Source organism: Oncorhynchus tshawytscha, linkage group LG18 (genome assembly GCF_018296145.1).
Source record: "Oncorhynchus tshawytscha isolate Ot180627B linkage group LG18, Otsh_v2.0, whole genome shotgun sequence".
In the NCBI taxonomy this organism is placed as follows: Eukaryota; Metazoa; Chordata; class Actinopteri; order Salmoniformes; family Salmonidae; genus Oncorhynchus; species Oncorhynchus tshawytscha.
In genome coordinates, this window is record NC_056446.1 from 31,534,099 (window position 1) to 31,558,517 (window position 24,419).

The following is a 24,419-nucleotide window of genomic DNA, read 5'->3' on the forward strand; positions in this document are numbered from 1 at the left end:
CATTACAACTCTATTGACGTGTTGCAGGCGGGAAAACGACCAAAAGGCCACATAAGAGGATGTGTACCAAAAATAAAAGCTGTGATTGATTGAAGTCAAATGTTACAACATTATCAAAGGAAAAGTAGTCACAGAAAAAAGACAAAACAATTTTAAAAAAGACAGATAAAGAAAATGTAATAAATAACTTTTAAAGACAATTTTATACATTCATTTTTGGTGAAACATTTTTTTTCTGAGGTTCTCAGAGCATTTCTTATTACTCTGTACGCAAATCTGTCCATTACATATTACGTTTCATATGGTACAGTATGTATTGATTTGTGGATGTCCATCACTCATTTCATAAAATATTTTACGATTTACAATTCGTATTATATGTTATGAATTTGCAAAGTGTACAATATGTTACGAAATTGGAAAAAGTACAATATATTTCAAATTTGCTAAACACATGATATATTATGAATTCTAGCTTGATGTCTAGGTGGCTACGTTTAGCTAGCTGGCTAAAGGTTAGCTACGCTAGCAGTTAGAGCTAGGCGTTAGGGTTAAGGTTATGTTTAAGTTAAGGAGTTAGGTTAAAGGGTTAAGGTTAGGGGAAGGGTTAGCTCAAAGGGTTAAGGTTAGGGTTAGGGGAAGGGTTAGCTAAAATGCTAAGTAGTTGCAAAGTCACTAAAAAGTAGCAAGTACACTGAACAAAAATATAAACTCAACAAGTAAAATTAAAAATATTTACAATTGATACAAGGAAATCAGTCAGTTTTAATAAATTCATTAGGCCCTATCTGTGGATTTCATATGACTGGGAATACAGAATATGGGAATATAACTGGGAATATAATTCTGTTGGTCACTGATACCTTAAAAAAGTAGGAGCTTGGATCAGAAAACCAGTCAGTATATGGTGTGACCACCATTTGCCTCATGCAGCGCCACACATCTCCTTCACATAGAGTTGATCAAGCTGCTAATTGTGGCCTGTGGAATGCTGTCCCAATCCTCTTCAATGGCTGTGCGAAATTGGTGGATATTGGCAGGAACTGGAACATGCTGTCGTACATGTCGATCAAGAACATCCCAAGAATGTTCAATGGGTGACATGTCTGGTGAGTATGCAGGCCATGGAAGAACTGGGACATTTTCAGCTTCCAGGAATTGTGTACAGATCCTTGCGACATGGGGTTGATCATTAACAGCATTATCATGCTGAAACATAAGGTGATGGCGGTGAATGAATGGCACAACAATGGGCCTCAGGATCCCATTACGATATCTGTGTGCCTTCAAATCAGTAAAATGCAATTGTGTTCGTTGTCCATAGCTTATGCCTGCCCATACCATAACCCCACCTCCACCATGGGGCACTCTGTTCACAATGCTGACATCAGCAAACCACTCGCCCACACAACACCATCTGCCCGGTACAGCTGAAACTGGGGTTCATCAATGAAGAGCACAAATCTCCAGCGTGCCAGCGGCCACCTACGGTGAGCATTTTCCCACTTAAGTCAGTTACAAAGCAGAACTACAGTCAGGTCAAGACCTTGGCGAGGACGATGAGCACACCGATGAGCTTTCTGTGACAGTTTTTGCAAAAATTATTTTGTTGTGCAAACCCACAGCTTCATCAGCTGTCCAGGTGGCTGGTCTCAGATGATCCCGCAGGTGAAGTAGCTGGATGTGGTGGACATTATAATGCTGTATGGGCATGAATTAAGCCAGAGCCCAACCATGCTCGCAACGTTCAGGCCCTACCCTACCCAGGCCCGATTACTTCTTACAAATTTTGGGCCCTTCCCGAAACCCGAAATCAGATAGAACTTCCTCCGTTAGTAAATCCATTAACTGCTCTTCTCTGTCTGTCACTTAATCTCTCTGCTTGGGCTGCTCTGCCAGTGATATTAGAGAAAGGAGGAGATAGGAATCGCATTGGGCAATGAATGGAGGAAGAGCAGACTGTCGACCAATCGTGTTCACATTGTCTTGCTGCGTCACGTGGATGCTAAGCTAATTGTCACGCAATCCCTTTTTAAAGTCAGGTTATGAGTTGAGAAACGTGCCTATTTTCCTTGAAAGTACGTAATGCACCGCGCGGCCCATTGACGTAGCATGGACAACGTACACAATGGCTGTTAATTCTATTCCAATGGCGTTTCCCATCTCCTCAAAAGTACCCCTAGTTATTGATGAAAAACAGGCCCTACCCGGCCCTAACCCAATGTATAGAATCAGGGCACGTTGGGCTTACAACTGGTAGCAGAGCTCTAGTGGATATTTCTGCAGTCATCATGCCAATTGCACACTCCCTCAAAACTTCAGACATCTGTGGCATTGTGTTGTGTGACAAAATTGCATATTTTAGAGTGGCCTTTTATTTTCCCAAGCACAAGGTGCACCTGTGTAATGATCATGCTGTTTAATCAGCTTCTTGATATGCCACATCTGTCGGGTGGATGGATTATCTGGGAGAAATGATCGCTAACAGGGATCTAAACTAACTTGTGCTCAAAATTGGAGAGAAAAACTGTTTTTGTGCTTGTGGAAAACTTCTGGGATCCCAACCTTTGGGTTGCTAGATTTTCATGTTATACGGCTACCCATCCACCCCTCCAACCACCCTACTTTTGTTTTTGCCTTAAGTAACCATCTGTCTCATGTAAACTTACCAAACGTAACATATCATACTAATTTGATTGTACCGGATATAAATTGACTATGTTACATCTAGTCTATGAGACCAGGCTGTGAGGTTTCACTCAGCTCATTGCTGATGTAATTTCTTCATTTATTCATCCCCCTTTCTTCTAGATTTTTTTTCCAAGGAAGGAGGGAGGGGAGAACATCATGGCCCGTGACAGATACAGGCATGGGTTGAAGATATGACATTTTGGTATTGTTGAATCATTCATTCATAAACATTCTTATCGGTCACTTAGGAAAGGTGCTTATAATAAATTGTCAACTGTAGTTGTTCCCAGCAGAGGGAGGGGAGGGAGAGCAAGGGAGAGAGAGCGAGGGGGAGAGAGAGAGTGTCAAAGAGATGGAAGGAGCACTCTGTGCTTGTTTAAACAAAGTTAATTATTTGGAAAGCAATCAAACATCATTTAGGATATTTCTGATGTGAGCTTATACCTACAGGACATATCGAAGACAGTGATGGCTTCCAGAGCTCAAAGTGGGGCTGGGATCCAGGTCAAGATCACCACACTTCCCATTGCTAGAATACAGTAACTATTGTTGACACATTGCTCCAGTACATGTGGTTTGTAAGCCTTGTCTCCTATACAGCCATTGGAGAGGATACAGTTTTGAGAGTACTTGAATCAGCCTGTTGAGCTAAGCAATATAGTCTGTACGAGACAATGACATGAAAGAGACTGTGGGTGACACTCAGGGCCCTATTCAGTCATAACAGAATGCAGTAAACAGCTGGCTGTCAATAACAATACATGGTAAGCACAAATATCTCCACACAATATCTCAAGATGCTGCACTCCACAAACAAACGTCCATTGAACTCAGCATACTCATAAACTCAGCATACTCATAAACTCAGCATACTCATAAACTCAGGACACTCATAAACTCAGGATACTCATAAACTCAGGATACTCATAAACCCAGGATCCTCATAAACTCAGTATACTCATAAACTCAGCATACTCATAAACTCAGTATACTCATAAACTCAGGATACTCATAAACTGAGGATACTCATAAACTCAGTATACTCATAAACTCAGTATACTCATACACTCAGTTTATTCCTATGAAGTCAGTACAATTATAAACTCAGCATACTTCTAAACTCAGTATACTCATAAACACAGTATACCTATGAAGTCAGTATGCTTCTGAAGTCAGCATACTTATAAACTCAGTATACTCATAAACTCAGTTTACTCATAAACTCAGTTTACTCATAAACTCAGTATACTTATAAACTCAGTATACTTATAAACTCAGTATACGTAGAGACTCAGTATACGTAGAAACTCAGTATATGTAGAAACTCAGTATACTTATAAACTCAGTATACTCAAACTCACTATACTTATAAACTCAGTATACTCAAACTCACTATAGTCATAAACTCAGTATACTCATAAACTTAGTATACGTAGAAACTCAGTATACTCAAACTCACTATAGTCATAAACTCAGTATACGTAGAAACTCAGTATACTCATAAACTTAGTATACTTATAAACGCAGTACAGTACAATCGTGTTGCTATATTACATGTTGTGAAAACAGTGTTCTCCTACTGGTGCAAGACTGAAAGTGACTATGAGGATTGAAATGCAAAGGCTGTTGAGCAGATAGCGTTAGCTTGCTCAGAAGACAGAAGGTAATCCTCAGGCCAATCCATGCTCGTCCAGGCGAGACATTATGTACTAGCGACCCACAATGCTCCTCTCTCAAAAAGCCTCTCTCAGACATGGCAGACCTCTCCCTCCATAACTTATTACCATTTTGAAGATTTCCCACAAAACCAGTCCACATGGCCAGGGGGACTTTGTGGAATGCGATTGAGATTATGTCACTGCCCACTGGCAGGCCTACATGAAGCTGACTGCTAGCCTCCTGTAACCTGACTTGAAATCTACAGTGATGCTGGGGAGCTCGGATGAACCATTTCCCAATATTAATGAGTCATCTAAGCCACCAGAGAGAGAAACACTGAGGAATGTTCTATGTTGCCTAGCTGCAGCTTGAAGTTTGGTGCAACTTATCATAATGATGTAGCACCTTTGGTAAAGTGGTAGATTGAATTGAGAGTATCCATTGTAGAGACGGATTTGTTAGGACTATTACACAGACAAACCCAGACAAAGTTACTATATAATTAATTTTACTTGCAGACTATCAGAATTCATCATTTAGCTTTTATTTGACATCAGTGGGAACTGGGAATAGCATCTAAAATATAATTTGACCAGTGAGATTGGGAGGTCTGAACTAATCATTTTGAATCCAAAACTTCTCTTTGTTTTTAACACACTCCCCATAGGGTGAAGCATGAGTCATATTTCCTCATTCAACACTGTAATGACGGCACTTGACACTGACTGAAATACCACAGTGGAACTACAAAGACAGTCAAAAGGTTGAAGTAATGTGAATTTTACAGCAATACTCATTTTCTTTTGTATTCTAACATATTGGCTTGGGATTGTATTTATATTTTACCAGATAAATTGACTGTGAACAAATTCTCATTTACAACAGCAACCCGGGGGGGATGAATGAACCAATTGGGAGCTGGGGTTGATTAGGTGGCCATGATGGTATGAGGGACAGAATGGGAATTTAGCCAGGACACCGGAGTTAACACCCTTACTCTTACGATAAGTGCCATAGGATCTTTACTGACCACAGATAATCAGGACACCTGTTTAACATCCCATCCAAAAGACAGAACACGACACAGGGCAATTTCCCTAATGACTGCCCTGGGAATCTTTTTTGGACCAGAGGAAAGTCAGAGGAAAGTCTCCCACTCAGGAACCAACAACAACCAACCCTGTTTAGCTTCAGAGGCAAGCCATGCAGGGTGGTCTACTACTGTAACAGTCTGTCGCTACTTCAAAATAAACTCATCTGACAAATAGTGATGCGACTGATATTAAAGAATAATATCAAATCTGTCCATTCATTTTTCATTTCCGAGAGGCATAAAACACCACTCTGAGGACAAATGATAGCAACACTTTCTCTTTGAGAAGGCATTCCATTTGAGGCTGATTGAAAAGACTGAGTGCCCCTAGGTTTAAACAGCCCATTACAAGGCACTGTGTCTAGGCTCTTGGCTCCCATCTTCAACAGATAGGCACTGAGATATGAAGGGAGAGCAAAGAGAGAGCGAGATTGATGGAGAGAGAGAGAGAGAGAGAGAGAGAGAGAGAGAGAGAGAGAGATGTAGAGCAGAGAGAGATAGAGCAGAGAGAGGTAGAACAGAGAGAGAGAGAGAGAGAGAGAGAGAGAGAGAGAGATGTAGAGCAGAGAGAGATAGAGCAGAGAGAGATAGAACAGAGAGAGAGAGAGAGAGAGAGAGAGAGAGATGTAGAGCAGAGAGAGATAGAGCAGAGATAGAACAGAGAGATAGAGCAGAGAGAGATAGAGCAGAGAGAGATAGAACAGAGAGCGATAGAGAGAAAGAGATCAGAGAGAGAGAAGCAGAAAAGACAGAGCAGAGAGAGAGAGACATGGAGAGCAGAGAGAGGGAGACAGAGAGAGAGAGAGAGAGAGAGAGAAAGAGAGAGAGAGAGAGAGAGAGAGAGAGAGAGAGAGAGAGAGAGAGAGAGAGAGAGAGAGAGACAGAGAGAGAGAGAGAGAGAGAGAGAGAGAGAGAGAGCATTTCATTTATTCATCCCCCTTTCTTCTAGATTTTTTTCCAAGGAAGGAGGGAGGGGAGAACATCATGGCCCGTGACAGATACAGGCATGGGTTGAAGATATGACATTTTGGTATTGTTGAATCATTCATTCATAAACATTCTTATCGGTCACTTAGGAAAGGTGCTTATAATAAATTGTCAACTGTAGTTGTTCCCAGCAGAGGGAGGGGAGGGAGAGCAAGGGAGAGAGAGCGAGGGGGAGAGAGAGAGTGTCAAAGAGATGGAAGGAGCACTCTGTGCTTGTTTAAACAAAGTTAATTATTTGGAAAGCAATCAAACATCATTTAGGATATTTCTGATGTGAGCTTATACCTACAGGACATATCGAAGACAGTGATGGCTTCCAGAGCTCAAAGTGGGGCTGGGATCCAGGTCAAGATCACCACACTTCCCATTGCTAGAATACAGTAACTATTGTTGACACATTGCTCCAGTACATGTGGTTTGTAAGCCTTGTCTCCTATACAGCCATTGGAGAGGATACAGTTTTGAGAGTACTTGAATCAGCCTGTTGAGCTAAGCAATATATTGTACGAGACGATGACATGAAAGAGACTGTGGGTGACACTCAGGGCCCTATTCAGTCATAACAGAATGCAGTAAACAGCTGGCTGTCAATAACAATACATGGTAAGCACAAATATCTCCACACAATATCTCAAGATGCTGCACTCCACAAACAAACGTCCATTGAACTCAGCATACTCATAAACTCAGCATACTCATAAACTCAGCATACTCATAAACTCAGGACACTCATAAACTCAGGATACTCATAAACTCAGGATACTCATAAACCCAGGATCCTCATAAACTCAGTATACTCATAAACTCAGCATACTCATAAACTCAGTATACTCATAAACTCAGGATACTCATAAACTGAGGATACTCATAAACTCAGTATACTCATAAACTCAGTATACTCATACACTCAGTTTATTCCTATGAAGTCAGTACAATTATAAACTCAGCATACTTCTAAACTCAGTATACTCATAAACACAGTATACCTATGAAGTCAGTATGCTTCTGAAGTCAGCATACTTATAAACTCAGTATACTCATAAACTCAGTTTACTCATAAACTCAGTTTACTCATAAACTCAGTATACTTATAAACTCAGTATACTTATAAACTCAGTATACGTAGAGACTCAGTATACGTAGAAACTCAGTATATGTAGAAACTCAGTATACTTATAAACTCAGTATACTCAAACTCACTATACTTATAAACTCAGTATACTCAAACTCACTATAGTCATAAACTCAGTATACTCATAAACTTAGTATACGTAGAAACTCAGTATACTCAAACTCACTATAGTCATAAACTCAGTATACGTAGAAACTCAGTATACTCATAAACTTAGTATACTTATAAACGCAGTACAGTACAATCGTGTTGCTATATTACATGTTGTGAAAACAGTGTTCTCCTACTGGTGCAAGACTGAAAGTGACTATGAGGATTGAAATGCAAAGGCTGTTGAGCAGATAGCGTTAGCTTGCTCAGAAGACAGAAGGTAATCCTCAGGCCAATCCATGCTCGTCCAGGCGAGACATTATGTACTAGCGACCCACAATGCTCCTCTCTCAAAAAGCCTCTCTCAGACATGGCAGACCTCTCCCTCCATAACTTATTACCATTTTGAAGATTTCCCACAAAACCAGTCCACATGGCCGGGGACTTTGGTATTAGGCTGATGGCAAAGGCCACAACGCCAACAAAACGACTACTTAAAGATACTGAGTCTATCTAACTCCAAAAAAGAAAATGTTATTTGTCACATGCACAAAACACAACGTGAAATTCTTACATACAACCCCTTCACCAACAATGCAGTTTTAAGAAAATATAGTTAAGAAAATGTTTACTAAAGGAAAAATAACTAAAAAAAGAACACAATAAAATAACATTAATGTGGCCCTATACAGGGGGAACCGGTACCGAGTCCATTTGTGGGGGTATGGGTTAGTCGAGGTAGTTTGTGCATGTAGGTAGGGGTAAAGTGACTATGCATAGATAATAAACAGAGAGTAGCAGCAGCAGGGGGGGGTCTATGACTTGGGTGACTGGAGTCTGATCATTTTTGGGGCCTTCCTCTTACACCGCCTAGTATATAGTTCCTGGATGGTAGGAAACTTGGCCCCAGTGATGTATTGGGCCATACGCCCTCTTTACAACTTTCTTGGTGTGTTTGGACCATGATGGTTTCCTTGATGTGGACACCAAGGAATTTGAACCTATTGACCCGCTCAACTACAGCGCCATCGATGTGAATGGGGGCGTGTTCAGCCCTCATTTTCCTGTGGTTCCCAATTGTCTCCTTTGTCTTGCTTACGTTGAGGGAGAGGTTGTTGTCCTAGGCCCCACACTGCCATGTCTCGGATCTCCTCCCTATAGGCTGTCTCATCATTGTCGGTGATCAGGCCTACCACCTATGTGTCGTCAGAAATCTTAATGATGGTGTTCATGTCGTGCTTGGCCACGCAGTCGTGGGTGAACAGGGTGTACAGGAGGGGACTAAGCACGCACCCCTGATGGGCCCCCGCTTTGAGGATCAGCATGGCCGATTTTTTGTTGCCTACCCTTACCACCTGGGGCGGCGAGTCAGGAAGTCCAGGATCCAGTTGCATTGAGCTTCATGGACTCTATGGTGTTGAATGCTGAGCTGTAGTCAATGAACAGCATTCTCAAATAGGTGTTCCTTTTGTCCAGGTGGGAAAGGGCAGTGTGGAATGCGATTGAGATTATGTCACTGCCCACTGGCAGGCCTACATGAAGCTGACTGCTAGCCTCCTGTAACCTGACTTGAAATCTACAGTGATGCTGGGGAGCTCGGATGAACCATTTCCCAATATTAATGAGTCATCTAAGCCACCAGAGAGAGAAACACTGAGGAATGTTCTATGTTGCCTAGCTGCAGCTTGAAGTTTGGTGCAACTTATCATAATGATGTAGCACCTTTGGTAAAGTGGTAGATTGAATTGAGAGTATCCATTGTAGAGATGGATTTGTTAGGACTATTACACAGACAAACCCAGACAAAGTTACTATATAATTAATTTTACTTGCAGACTATCAGAATTCATCATTTAGCTTTTATTTGACATCAGTGGGAACTGGGAATAGCATCTAAAATATAATTTGACCAGTGAGATTGGGAGGTCTGAACTAATCATTTTGAATCCAAAACTTCTCTTTGTTTTTAACACACTCCCCATAGGGTGAAGCATGAGTCATATTTCCTCATTCAACACTGTAATGACGGCACTTGACACTGACTGAAATACCACAGTGGAACTACAAAGACAGTCAAAAGGTTGAAGTAATGTGAATTTTACAGCAATACTCATTTTCTTTTGTATTCTAACATATTGGCTTGGGATTGTATTTATATTTTACCAGATAAATTGACTGTGAACAAATTCTCATTTACAACAGCAACCCGGGGGGGGGATGAATGAACCAATTGGGAGCTGGGGTTGATTAGGTGGCCATGATGGTATGAGGGACAGAATGGGAATTTAGCCAGGACACCGGAGTTAACACCCTTACTCTTACGATAAGTGCCATAGGATCTTTACTGACCACAGATAATCAGGACACCTGTTTAACATCCCATCCAAAAGACAGAACACGACACAGGGCAATTTCCCTAATGACTGCCCTGGGAATCTTTTTTGGACCAGAGGAAAGTCAGAGGAAAGTCTCCCACTCAGGAACCAACAACAACCAACCCTGTTTAGCTTCAGAGGCAAGCCATGCAGGGTGGTCTACTACTGTAACAGTCTGTCGCTACTTCAAAATAAACTCATCTGACAAATAGTGATGCGACTGATATTAAAGAATAATATCAAATCTGTCCATTCATTTTTCATTTCCGAGAGGCATAAAACACCACTCTGAGGACAAATGATAGCAACACTTTCTCTTTGAGAAGGCATTCCATTTGAGGCTGATTGAAAAGACTGAGTGCCCCTAGGTTTAAACAGCCCATTACAAGGCACTGTGTCTAGGCTCTTGGCTCCCATCTTCAACAGATAGGCACTGAGATATGAAGGGAGAGCAAAGAGAGAGCGAGATTGATGGAGAGAGAGAGAGAGAGAGAGAGAGAGAGAGAGCAGAGAGATAGAACAGAGAGAGATAGAGCAGAGAGATAGAACAGAGAGAGATAGAGCAGAGAGAGATAGAGCAGAGAGAGATAGAACAGAGAGCGATAGAGAGAAAGAGATCAGAGAGAGAGAAGCAGAAAAAGACAGAGCAGAGAGAGAGAGACATGGAGAGCAGAGAGAGGGAGACAGAGAGAGAGCAGAGAGAGAGAGAGAGAGAGAGAAGCAGAGATCAGAGAGATATAGAGAAGCAGAGAGAGAAAAAGACAGAGAGAGAGAGAGAGAGCTGAGAGAGATTTGCCCTAGAGCATACAAAAAACTATACATACCTTGGCCTAAACATCAGCGCCACAGGTAACTTCCACAAAGCTGTGAACGATCTGAGAGACAAGGCAAGAAGGGCATTCTATGCCATCAAAAGGAACATAAATTTCAACATACCAATTAGGATTTGGCTAAAAATACTTGAATCAGTCATAGAGCCCATTGCCCTTTATGGTTGTGAGGTCTGGGGTCCGCTCACCAACCAAGACTTCACAAAATGGGACAAACACCAAATTGAGACTCTGCACGCAGAATTCTGCAAAAATATCCTCTGTGTACAACGTAGAACACCAAATAATGCATGCAGAGCAGAATTAGGCCGATACCCACTAATTATCAAAATCCAGAAAAGAGACGTTAAATTCTATAACCACCTAAAAGGAAGCGATTCCCAAACCTTCCACAACAAAGCCATCACCTACAGAGAGATGAACCTGGAGAAGAGTCTCCTAAGCAAGCTGGTCCTGGGGCTCTGTTCACAAACACAAACACACCCTACAGAGCCCCAGGACAGCAGCACAATTAGACCCAACCAAATCATGAGAAAACAAAAAGATAATTACTTGACACATTGGAAAGAATTAACAAAAAAACAGAGCAAACTAGAATGCTATTTGGCCCTACACAGAGAGTACACAGCGGCAGAATACCTGACCACTGTGACTGACCCAAAATTAAGGAAAGCTTTGACTATGTACAGACTCAGTGAGCATAGCCTTGCTATTGAGAAAGGCCGCCATAGGCAGACATGGCTCTCAAGAGAAGACAGGCTATGTGCTCACTGCCCACAAAATGAGGTGGAAACTGAGCTGCACTTCCTAACCTCCTGCCCAATGTATGACCATATTAGAGAGACATATTTCCCTCAGATTACACAGATCCACAAAGAATTCGAAAACAAATCCAATTTTGAAAAACTCCCATATCTACTGGGTGAAATTCCACAGTGTGCCATCACAGCAGCAAGATTTGTGACCTGTTGCCACGAGAAAAGGGCAACCAGTGAAGAACACACACCATTGTAAATACAACCCATATCTATGCTTATTTATTTTATCTTGTGTCCTTTACCATTTGTACATTGTTAAAACACTGTATATATATATATATATATGACATTTGTAATGTCTTTATTGTTTTGAAACTTCTGTATGTGTGATGTTTACTGTTAATTTTTATTGTTTATTTCACTTTATATATTCACTTTATATATTATCTACCTCACTTGCTTTGGCAATGTTAACACATGTTTCCCATGCCAATAAAGCCCTTGAATTGAATTGAATTGATAGAGAGAGAAGCAGTCATGGGACACACATTACAGACAAGGCATCAGCAGAAGCTTTTACAAAAAAAGACCAAAAAAGTTTGAGGCATAAGAGATGATCCATAACCCATGTCATATCTCATTCTATGACAAAGCCATCACAGCTGAAGATCAACATAGAGTTAGATATGATATACTGTATTTTCATGTATGGTTATATGTTTCCATGTGTATTACTGTTGTAATGGTTGCCTCAATATCATTTTTAACATGGATTTTATTCCATATATGAAATATGGAAATATGCCATACAGTTTAGTGGAGATGTGCTGCTTGCCTAGAGTTAATATTCTGCTGTTCACTGCTGTAAGAAAGCAATGTTTTTGCCAATTGTCGAACAACAGCAAGAAATACTAGAAAACTTGGAGGGCAATCAAATGTTCTTGTGATGTTCCACAGTGAAAAGAGATGCAAGCTCTGAAGAATGGAAATCAATAAAGTGCAGTCCAGGCCTAGCTGAATATAGCACTGTAGAGGGAGGTAATATAGGTTGAAAGAAAGGCAAAACATACTTGTACATGGGTTTTGATGTTCCAGTGAAAAGGGAGGGAAATTCTATTCAGGGCCTAGAGGATGTGTGGTCAATTTCTGGTACTACAGAGATTCTTCCCCTTTTCGTAAGAATATCACAGCTCAGTTTAGGTATTTCCTCAACTTTGGAAAGGAATTAGGAAAGAATGAAGGAAAGAATGAAATCAAATTGGTGTAATATAATTACAACATTATAAGAATATCTTGGCTCAATGCAAGTATTTCTTGCTTTTGGAAATAATTACATTAATGTGGAGTTAAACAAAGAGCGATGAAGCCAATTATAACAGTTTCACTTCAAACCTACAGTACACATGAACATAATTTATCACAGGCAACACAGGTGGTGCTGTACACTTTTTTCAGCATCAAATAACTTTTCTTCTACATTTTTCTACCTTACCCGGTATCCAAGAAGCTGTCAGAAAACACATGTCTATATAAAGCAGATGCCAGTAACTCAACAACGTGACCTTTCAGATTCAATTAAAACATTCCCTTCACAACACATTACTGCAGTGAAGGTTAACGACACCACACACACCATCCTCTGGTTGCAAACCCATCTTTAAGAATAGAACCCTGGATATTTTCAAACTAAACACTTTGTTTAGCTTGAAGATCCCAGCATGATCCATTCAGGTAAATATATATAAATAAGTCACACTTCCTGACTAAGACTGAGTGTGTGTCTGTGTGTGTTTCTTTTTGGGAGAGAGGAACAGAGAACATGCAGGCAGGGAGGCAGGCAGGGAGGCAGGCAGGGAGGCAGGCAGGGGGAGGCAGGCAGGGAGGGAGGCAGGGATGCAGGGATGCAGGCAGGCAGGCAGGCAGGGAGGGAGGCAGGCAGGGAGGCAGGGTTTCAGGCAGGCAGGTGAGGTGTGAGTGGTGAAGTAGTGTCAGTGGTGGAAAAAGGGAAAGGGGGACCTAATCAGTTGTGCAATTTAATGCCTTGAAATTAAATGTGTCTTCTGCATTTAACCCAACCCCTCTGAATCAGAGAATTTCCACCTGACTGACGTGCCCAAAGTAAACTGCCTGTTACTCAGGCCCAGAAGTCAGTATATGCATTTAATTGGAAGCATTGGATAGAAAACACTTTGAAGTTATTACAACTGTAGTAATGTCTGAGACTATAACATAATTGATATGGCAGGTGAAAATCTGAAGAAAAACCAATCTGAAATATATATTTTCTGAGGTCCCAGGCTCTTACAATGGAAAGCTATGGGTCCTATGTAACTTTTGTAAAACAAGAGCACCGGAACAATATCAGTCTTTTAGCGCAGAAGGGAGAGGGCGCGCAATGACTAATTTTGCTTTCCTATTGAACATACTACTTTCCGTATGAAATATTATAGTTTTTTTTACATTTTAGAGGACATCAGGATTGTACTGAAAAGTTGTTTGACTTGTTTGGATGAAGTTTAGCGGTAGCTTTTTTGGACTCCTTTGTCTGTATGTTGAGCGAGTGGATTACTCAAATCGATGGCAACAACTAAACAGACTTTTTGGGATATAAAGAAGTATTTTATCTAACTAAATGACCATTCATGTTGTAGCTGGCACCCTTGGGATGGCAAACAGAGGAAGATTCTCAAATGCAAGTGATTTATTTAATCGCTATTTGTGATTTTGTGAAGCCTGTGCTGGCTGAAAAATATGTTGATATGGGGCGCAGTCCTCGGACAATCTTACGGTATGCTTTCACTGTAAAGCCTATTGTAAATTGGACACCGCAGTTAGATTAACAACAAATTATATAAGACACTTGTATGTTCATGAATGTTTAAAATTCCGATTATTTATTTGAATTGCGCGCCCTCCAATTTCAACGGATGTTGTCGACAGGTGTCCCACTAGCGGGACGCCTATCCCTATTTAATTTAACCTTTCAGTTACAAAATGACTCATTTGTTGTACTTGAGTAAAAGTAAAGATACCTTAATAGAAAATGACTCAAGTAAAAGAGAAAGTCACCCAGTAAAATACTACTTGTGTAAAAGTAAAAAAGTATTTGGTTTTAAATTTACTTAAGTATCAAAAGTAAAAGTATAAATCCTTTCAAATTCATTATATTATACAGGCCAGACGGCACAATTTTCTTGTTTTCTTTTATTTACGAACAGCCAAGGACACACTCCAACATAATTTCCAAATGTGCGTTTATTGAGTCTGCCAGATCAGAGGCAGTAGGGATGACCAGGGATGTTCTCTTGATATGTGTGTGAATTATACAATTTTCTTGTCCTGCTAAGCATTCAAAATGTAATGAGTACTTTTGGGTATCAGTGAAATTGTAAGGAGTAGAAAGCACAATATTTTCCTTAGGAATGTAAACAGTAAAGTAGAGTAGAGAAAAATAGATTTAAAAAACTACTTAAGTAGTACTTTAAAGTATTTTTACTTAAGTACTTTACACCATTGAGTTGCGTAAGGTTTTCTTCCCCACTACAGAGGTAGGTATATGAGAGACAGGCAGGCAGATGTAAGCTTTTCTTCCCCACTGTAGTAGGTAGGTACATGAGAGACAGGCAGGCAGATGTAAGCTTTTCTTCCCCACTGTAGTAGGTAGGTATATGAGAGACAGGCAGGCAGATGTAGCTTTTCTTCCCCATTGTAGTAGGTAGGTACATGAGAAACAGGCAGGCAGATGTAAGCTTTTCTTCCCCACTGTAGTAGGTAGGTATATGAGAGACAGGCAGGCAGATGTAAGCTTTTCTTCCCCACTGTAGTAGGTAGGTACATGAGAGACAGGCAGGCAGATGTAAGCTTTTCTTCCCCACTGTAGTAGGTAGGTATATGAGAGACAGGCAGGCAGATGTTCACAACATGACTGCTGCTTCTTGAATATCTGCTTATCCACCAGCTTCCCAGGAACATGCACTATTTAATATTCCTCTAGTGGCAAACAGATTTATGTTAATTGTCATGAGTCTTGTCCTGGAGGCAGAACTGAGCTATTTCCCCTTAGATAGGCCAGCTGCAATGTCAAAATTGGCTATATTGTAAAAATTAATGAAAACTAAAATGAGCTTTTTGGTCTCATTGTGACCGACCGCCTTGATTTGGTCTTACGTAGCAAAATTTGAAATTGTGTTTTTTACATTGGATAAAAGCAGAGACACAGAGCTACAAAATGGTACATCATACACTGAATTTGAGGAACAATGGGAAAGTAATTCTGCTTTGAAAGTTGATAAACTTGTAACCTCACTTTTGAGAAAATGGCCTTTTAATGTTTTGGTACCTACTGGAGAGCTCTTCTTTGTCTAAACCATTCCAGCATCGTTCACACCCTCTTAAGCTGTTGTGCATTCATCTCTATAAGGGTTGATCCGAGCGTTCTGTCCTAACAACAACAGTCAAACACCCAAGCTAACTGGCTAACGTTGGCTAGCTTGCTAGCTTGCTTCCAGACACAAATGAGAGAACAGCTCACTGACCAGTTTACTTGCCCTAGTAGAGCTGGTTAGACTGTTTTTATGTTATCCAGAGCATTGGTGACTGCAACTGCAACAATTGCCACCGTTTAATGACACCTGCCATATTCAGCGGGTGTTGAGCATTTGTACGTTTGTCAGTTATTCTGCGCTCTGGCACTCTCAGATGAGAATGCTATGAAATCGAAGTAGATAGCCAGAGTGAATTTACTGTCTATCAACAGTTGTCACAGTGACATTATATTGTAAAGGTTACTTGCATAGTGGAGTCTTTTGTTAATAACCTCTTACAGCTACCCCCCTACTTTTTTCAAAAAATCTGCCTGAAGACATACCCAAATCTAACTGCCTTTAGCTCAGGCTCAGAACCAAGGATATGCATATTCTTGATTTCAGTTGAAAGAAAACACTCTGAAGTTTGTGTAAATGGGAACTGAATGTATGAGAATATTACACAATAGATCTTGTTTAGATAATACACTGAAAAAAACATATGTTTTTTTCATTTTATTGTTGTATCATCATCTTTAAAATGAACAAGACAAACAAACATTCAGATAATATGATGGGGACAATTTCAGTGAAAAACATAAGAGGGCAACAGTACTTGTGCAAAGTTTCAGAATAATAACTTCCAAAAGGAGTGTGCTACATGACATTTATCATGAAGTCACCCAGGTGTCCCACACAAGTAGCCCAAATGTACGCAAGTGGCCAAATTGGGGAAGTTATACATTTTGAATGGAATAACTATATACAAAATACCAAAATGGTATTCTAACACACACCCCCAAAAAATGGAGAAAAAAAAACATTTACAAAAAAAAATATGGGAAGACATTTACAAAATAACAGTCCTTACACAATATTGGGAAGACCCTCAGTCCTCTACACAATATTGGGAAGACCCTCAGTCCACTACACACTATTGTGCTGCTGATGCCAGGTGCCATAGCAGTCTCTTTCTGCTGTAAAGAAGAGGGTCACCAAGCATGTGGTGCAGGTGATGGGGGACTTCATTTAGCAAAGAACGCCTCCATGCTGTGCCCTTTTGGCCCTGAGGCACATCCATGCCTGCAGAAATATATTTGGGCAGATGAACACCACTTGTGGCAGGAGCTGGATGAACCAGCTTCAGTGGGGGATGGACCCCTTGGCACTGGGGGCTCCCATTCGGAGTCAGTGTCACTGTGAAAGAAAATGTTCAGTTAGAATAGTTTCACATATGAGCCCTGTATCAACAGGTATAATAAACAGATATATAGAGAGTACAGGGAACATAAGGTTGCATATATTATTATAGACCTGCTAAATCTACTGTCTCATTTATATTATGACAGACCAGCTAGATCTACTGTCTATTTTATATTATAACATTTCAGCTAGATCTACTGTCTCTATTATATTACAACAGACCAGCTGTATTTACTGTCTCCATTTCACTTTGGCCATTGATGTGGTCCTGCCCTCTCCTCAACAGCCTCAAATAGGCTATTTCATGTGGGGGTGGGGTGGGGCGGCAGACACACTCATCTCACATTTCATTACATGACATTTTTTTTATTGCTACTAAAATTAAAATAAAATCACAAATAATATTTTATATTATTAATTTCAAACAACGACATTAGCATGAGAAGAACTTACCAGTCAAAAAATATTCCTCCATTTGGGAATTGCTAAATGAATCGTCCTCCAACAATCTCTGTCTCACTTTCCCAATCAATTTCTTCTAAAATTGTGTGTACATCTGTATATCTAGACTTAGATTTAGCTTTCCCTGACTTAGTCGCCATACTGATTGATATATCAACAGCTGAAGATGCGCTTTACCAAAACAACGCTGTGCGTAACGTGTGGCTCCTTCCGGTATGAATCTTCAATGGCGAATGATCCTCTTTACGCTGCAGTTTACTACATGGGTTGGTCTTCCAACACATAAACATTACATATTGCCGTTTACCTCAGCTCATTGGCTCTCTACCCAGCAAGATTTCAAGACGATCAGTGGTCATTGGGTTAAAATACAGTCAATCAACGAAACAGCGGTCATATCATTGGTGCACAATGATGTCATTACTTGTTGTCTTCAAATCGGTTTCGTTCAGTCAATACGTCCCGCGAAATGACCCATCAAGTTTGGTTGTGTTACAAACAAACCAGTTGATTGCAATGAAACCAAACATGAGTGGAAAATTCACGTTTAGTGTGTATTTACATCGAATGTGTCGTCGAAAATGGAATGAGACGGAATTCACGACACAAGTGGTTCACAAAATGTTTCGTGTTAGGCTATAAAAATGTATTTGATCAAACAAAAGACCATTAATTTTGTAACAATCAACATTGGGATTGCAAACAGAGGAATATCGTCAAAGGTAAACAATTTATTTTATTGCAGTTTGTGATTTTGTTACGCCTGTGCTGGTTGAAATAGTTGTTTTTTATGGGGCTCTATCCTCAGATAATCGCATCGTATTCTTTCGCAGTAAATCCTTTTTTAAATCTGACAACGCAGTTGAATTAGCTTGATTACCGGCTTGATTACCAACAACGACGAGACGGCCTACAGGGAGGAGGTGAGGGCCCTCGGAGTGTGGTGTCAGGAAAATAACCTCACACTCAACGTCAACAAAACTAAGGAGATGATTGTGGACTTCAGGAAACAGCAGAGGGAACACCCCCCTATCCACATCGATGGAACAGTGGTGGAGAGGGTAGTAAGTTTTAAGTTCCTCGGCATACACATCACAGACAAACTGAATTGGTCCACTCACACAGACAGCATCGTGAAGAAGGCGCAGCAGCGCCTCTTCAACCTCAGGAGGCTGAAGAAATTCTGCTTGTCACCAAAAGCACTCACAAACTTCTACAGATGCACAATCGAGAGCATCCTGGCGGGCTGTATCACCGCCTGGTACGGCAACTGCTCCGCCCACAACCGTAAGGCTCTCCAGAGGGTAGTGAGGTCTGCACAACGCATCACCGGGGGCAAAGGTGCCCTCCAGGACACCTACACCACCCGATGTTACAGGAAGGCCATAAAGATCATCAAGGACAACAACCACCCGAGCCACTGCCTGTTCACCCCGCTATCATCCAGAAGGCGAGGTCAGTACAGGTGCATCAAAGCTGGGACCGAGAGACTGAAAAACAGCTTCTATCTCAAGGCCATCAGACTGTTAAACAGCCACCACTAACATTGAGTGGCTGCTGCCAACACACTGACTCAACTCCAGCCACTTTAATAATGGGAATTGATGGGAAATGATGTAAAATATATCACTAGCCACTTTAGACAATGCTACCTAATATAATGTTTACATACCCTACATTATTCATCTCATATGTATACGTATATACTGTACTCTATATCATCTACTGCATCCTTATGTAATACATGTATCACTAGCCACTTTAACTATGCCACTTTGTTTACATACTTATCTCATATGTATATACTGTACTCGATACCATCTACTGTATAAGCTGCTCTGTACCATCACTCAATATCTTTTGCACTAAGCATGTTTGGAATTTCACTGACAGAGATGTCCATGTTACAACAATTTGAGGGAAAATGTTAGTAAATGGCACTGTATGAAAATGTGGTACCTTTTGCACACTGGTGGCTCATGCTTTGTCCCCTGGCCTTGAAGCACACACATGCAAACAGCTGATGTGTCTCTGTCTTAGATTGGCATGTTTGGAATTTCACTGACAGAGATGTCCATGTTACAACAATTTGAGGGAAAACAGTAAACACACACACACACACACAAACACACACACACACACACACACACACACACACACACACACACACACACACAATAACTTAATCCCAGTTTCCAGAGAGAGCAGCGTGATCAGCCATTGTTTGGTTTTGTCAAGTATAATGGGAATAGCAGCGGGCAGTGTGCACTATAATGAAAGCTCAGCAGTACGATATCCTAACACTCCCATAGCGTGGCCTCAGATTCCCACTGAATAAGAAGTGTAACACCAGTTGTAGCTCCCGGCTGTTATAGTAAATTAGAAAATTATAAGATTGAATAACACACTTCAAAATAGATTCATATGGGTGGAGTTTAATGGAGTTAATTGGTCTTAATTCACTCTCCACTATGTTCTTCATTGAATTGAACAGTGAGGTTCAACTTATCCTACTATGGTACATCTTTATAGTATAGAGCTCAAATGATTTTGATTATAGTTTCTTTATAGGAAGCTTTGTATCTCTGTCACCATGTTTTTTTTTTTAGCTCAATTACATACACCATCTTTGATGCCAAATATAATGCAATCATGATTATGTTTTTCTGAGGAAGGTGCATGTTGTCTGGATTCAGATAATAGGCTGCATTCACAAAGGCAGCCCAATTCTGTCTTAAACACACAAAAAAAATTTACCAATCAGATCGGCTATGAAAAGTATTTGATGTGAAAAGATCTGATGTGATCGGTTAAAAAAACAAACAGTGAAAAGTTAATGGCCTGTGTAAACGCAGCCCTAGTGTATGATATTGTATCAATAAACGTGATTTACATTTGACATAAACTACAAAGCCCTGGCTTTATACTTCAACATTTACATTTAACTATATCATATAGAATGAGTTATATCTCACTTCTCTTAAACATGTCAGTGTTACGCTCGTCTGAAGAAGAGGACCAAAGTGCAGCATGGTACGTGTTCATGATTATTTATTCAACCTGAACACTGAAACAAGACAACAAAGTGGAACAAAACGAAACAGTTCTGTCTGGTGAAAACACAAAACAGAAAACAACTACCCACAAAACACAGGTGGGAAAAAGCTGCCTAAGTATGATTCTCAATCAGAGACAACGATAGACAGCGGCCTCTGATTGAGAACCACACCCGGCCAAACACACAGAAATAGAAAACATAGAAATAAAGAAACTAGAATGCCCACCATAGTCACACCCTGGTCTAACCAAAATAGAGAATAAAAACCTCTCTATGGCCAGGGCGTGACAGTCAGATTTGCAACAGAACTTGGGAACAATGTAATTCCCAGTATTGTGATCAGAGATGAGGAACAACAAAGAATGCTGTTGGCAGATTTTTGGCCAGCTTTGTACAGCCGACCACAGAAGCATAAATAACTAAGAACGAAAAACTGAAAAGGAACTTGGCAGCACAAGATGTTTTTGTACATGTTATATTCACTTGTCCATATGTCAGTGTTGTCCGCTCTCGAGACCACATATTGAGTGTCTCGGTCTTGTCTCGGAGTCTGATACATTTTTACTTGGTCTTGACTCATAATTTCTTCCTGAGACCAGCAGAGACCAGCGGAGTAAAAAGCTCACAATTATCAGCTTCCATTCAGTCAGCGCATAAAAGCACCTCACCAGGCCGAATATATAGGCTACACTCATTTGTTGGAACATAAATATCTTATGGCCTATTGAAACCTGGGATTCCTGCTTCACTCTTAACATTACTGTTCTTTACATTCATTGAAAAATAACTGCAACCACCAAAATTTTTATTTATTTTTTATTTTTCCCAGACCTCTAAAATGGTCTGATGATGTAGTTTAACATTGTTATGGACTTTAAAAAAGTATTGAAAACAATGTGATGTTCTATCAAAAAGTGTGATTCTGAGAGTGAACATCTGAAAAATCTATAGGAAAACATAGGATTTTTTACAAGGGTGCCTTTCCTTCACACAGGACCCACTTCTCCAGGGACCGCTACACCAGTGCATAGGGCCCATGGAAAGACAGCAGTCCATTCACTCGGACATAATAAGCCAGTAGGTCCCAATCATAAGAATACAAAAACACAATCGTTAGGCTAAGCATTTTCCAATGGAAATGTACAGTTATTACACACAAAGTAACCAGTGATCTAAAGATTAAATGCAACAATGTTTCACACACAAGTTATTTTCAAAGAGATTGATTTTTAAAGAGATAGCATGCGAGATGCAATAACAAACAAAGTTCCACTCCTATCATTTGAAACGTAACTTCTTGTTGTAAGTTATTCTTGAAAACGGAGAAGCTAACAAATTAGCAAGAACATCCTCATTGATAACACCTAATGCAGCTGCTGCAAACTAGCCTACATCAAAAGCTAGCTAGACTGTGGGAAAACTACTGCTCACTATTGCACAGTGACCCATTGGCCTTCAACCTGTTGGCCATTACAAGTCAATGTGATTGGTTGATTCCACTGTCACTCCAAAATTGTGCCCTAATACAGTTGAATGGCAAAAGCCTTCTAGCAAGCTTCTGATGGCCAAGCCCCCGGCTGACTTAGCTAGTCAGATTTATCTCCCCAGAGACCACAAAATAAACATTCTGATTGGATCTTTTTGTAAGGGTTTTCCTCTGGTGAAGGAGAAGCGGACCAAAATGCCGCGTGGTGGTTATTCATGTTCTTTAATAAAGGAACTAGACATGAAATAACTAACAAAACAATAAATGTGCGAAAACCTAAACAGTCCTATCTGGTGCAAACACAGAGACAGGAACAATCACCCACAAACACACAGTGAAACCCAGGCTACCTAAGTATGATTCTCAATCAGAGACAACTAATGACACCTGCCTCTGATTGAGAACCATACTAGGCCGAAACATAGAAATACCCAAAACCTAGAAAAACCAACATAGACTGCCCACCCAACTCACGCCCTGACCATACTAAATAATGACAAAACAAAGGAAATAAAGGTCAGAACGTGACACTTTTTTCTCTTCAGTGTTAACTTTTACCTTTCTAACAAAAATTGAAGATATTAAATCAGAACATAATTGAAAAGAATAATCTAATTATTATTATTTGCATTACTTTATAAATCCTTGGTCTTTCGATGAAAGTGTAAAGGCCCACATTGTTCCCCACTATGTTGGGGTTAGTAAACATCTATAGTGGCTCTATTCACCATCAGCATGCCTTTTCTTTCACCATTCTGAATGTCGAAAGAATACAAATGTTCTTCTGCAATATGAACACAGAAATACTGGACATTTTAAACTCTTATTTTGGTGATGATTTGACAAAATTACAGTCATGGTCTTGAATTGGACTTGCATTTTTCTGGTCTCGGTCTTGACTTGAGTTTATGTTTTATTATTTTTACTTAAAAGTGAATGCTTTCTCCTTGAGAAACCCTACTGGAGAAATACTAAATTAACAGATTTTCCATGATCTGTAGGTAGGTACATTAGGACTGTGGTCTGAATGTATAGTGCAGATATTCTGCTCTTTTCTATAACCTTTAGGGAACACAATATAATATAATATAACACAATATTGTCATGTAGATTTCTCACTTATGAATGGCAAGCATTTCGCTACCCCCACATTAACATATGCTAAATATGTGTTTGTGATCTAATTTGATTTGAAAATTGGGATATGGGGAAGGGGAATGGGAAGGGGAATGGGCAGGCTACAGTAATTACTATAATTAAAAAGGTTTTAACGTAGTATAATTTTGCTGATAATACTGTAGGATTTACTCTAGTATTCTATATTATACTTCAACATTCTATATTAAGTACTACACATGATCAAGGGATACTACAGTGTGTAGTACAGTATTCTACAATATATTACAATTTACTACAGAATTATATGGTAAATAGTGTAGTATTTTATAGTAAACTGTAGTATTTTTTGATGTGAGAGAGAAAGAAAGAGACAGACAGGTAGACATACAGACAGAGCATATATATAGGACAGAGTTGTGTTACGTTCATGTTGATGTATTCTCTTAGGATAGTATTTCGTCTACTATGAAACTGTATGGCACTCTTCTAAAACTCTGAAATCCTGCAGAGTTGTCCTGTGACGGCTCCATGTTGTTATGGATACGGTTATTGTTTTGATCTGTCTCTGCTTATCAGAGTCCGACTCGTGTGTGTCGTAATCTAACTAATTACTGTGCCACTCGTTCTCCACACCAGCAAAGATAAATCGGGGTAAGGAAGTTACAGAACAAGAATGAGATTTTATATCTAGGACTGAAGTATCTACTGACAGAAGTAAGCACACACTTCTGAAATAATCTGACAAAACCTCTAATAAAATATAGTACTTTTGAAGGAACAACCACAACAACAACCATTGTAGATCTATCTAGCTTCTGTTTCTGTCACTCTCTGTGAACCTGCTAATGACGGACTGACCTCCTGAAGATTAATCCTCAGCAGGCAGACAATTTAATTAAATGTTGACTTCATCTCCCTCTAACTGTTTCCCTCTGCACGGTACTGACCCTCAG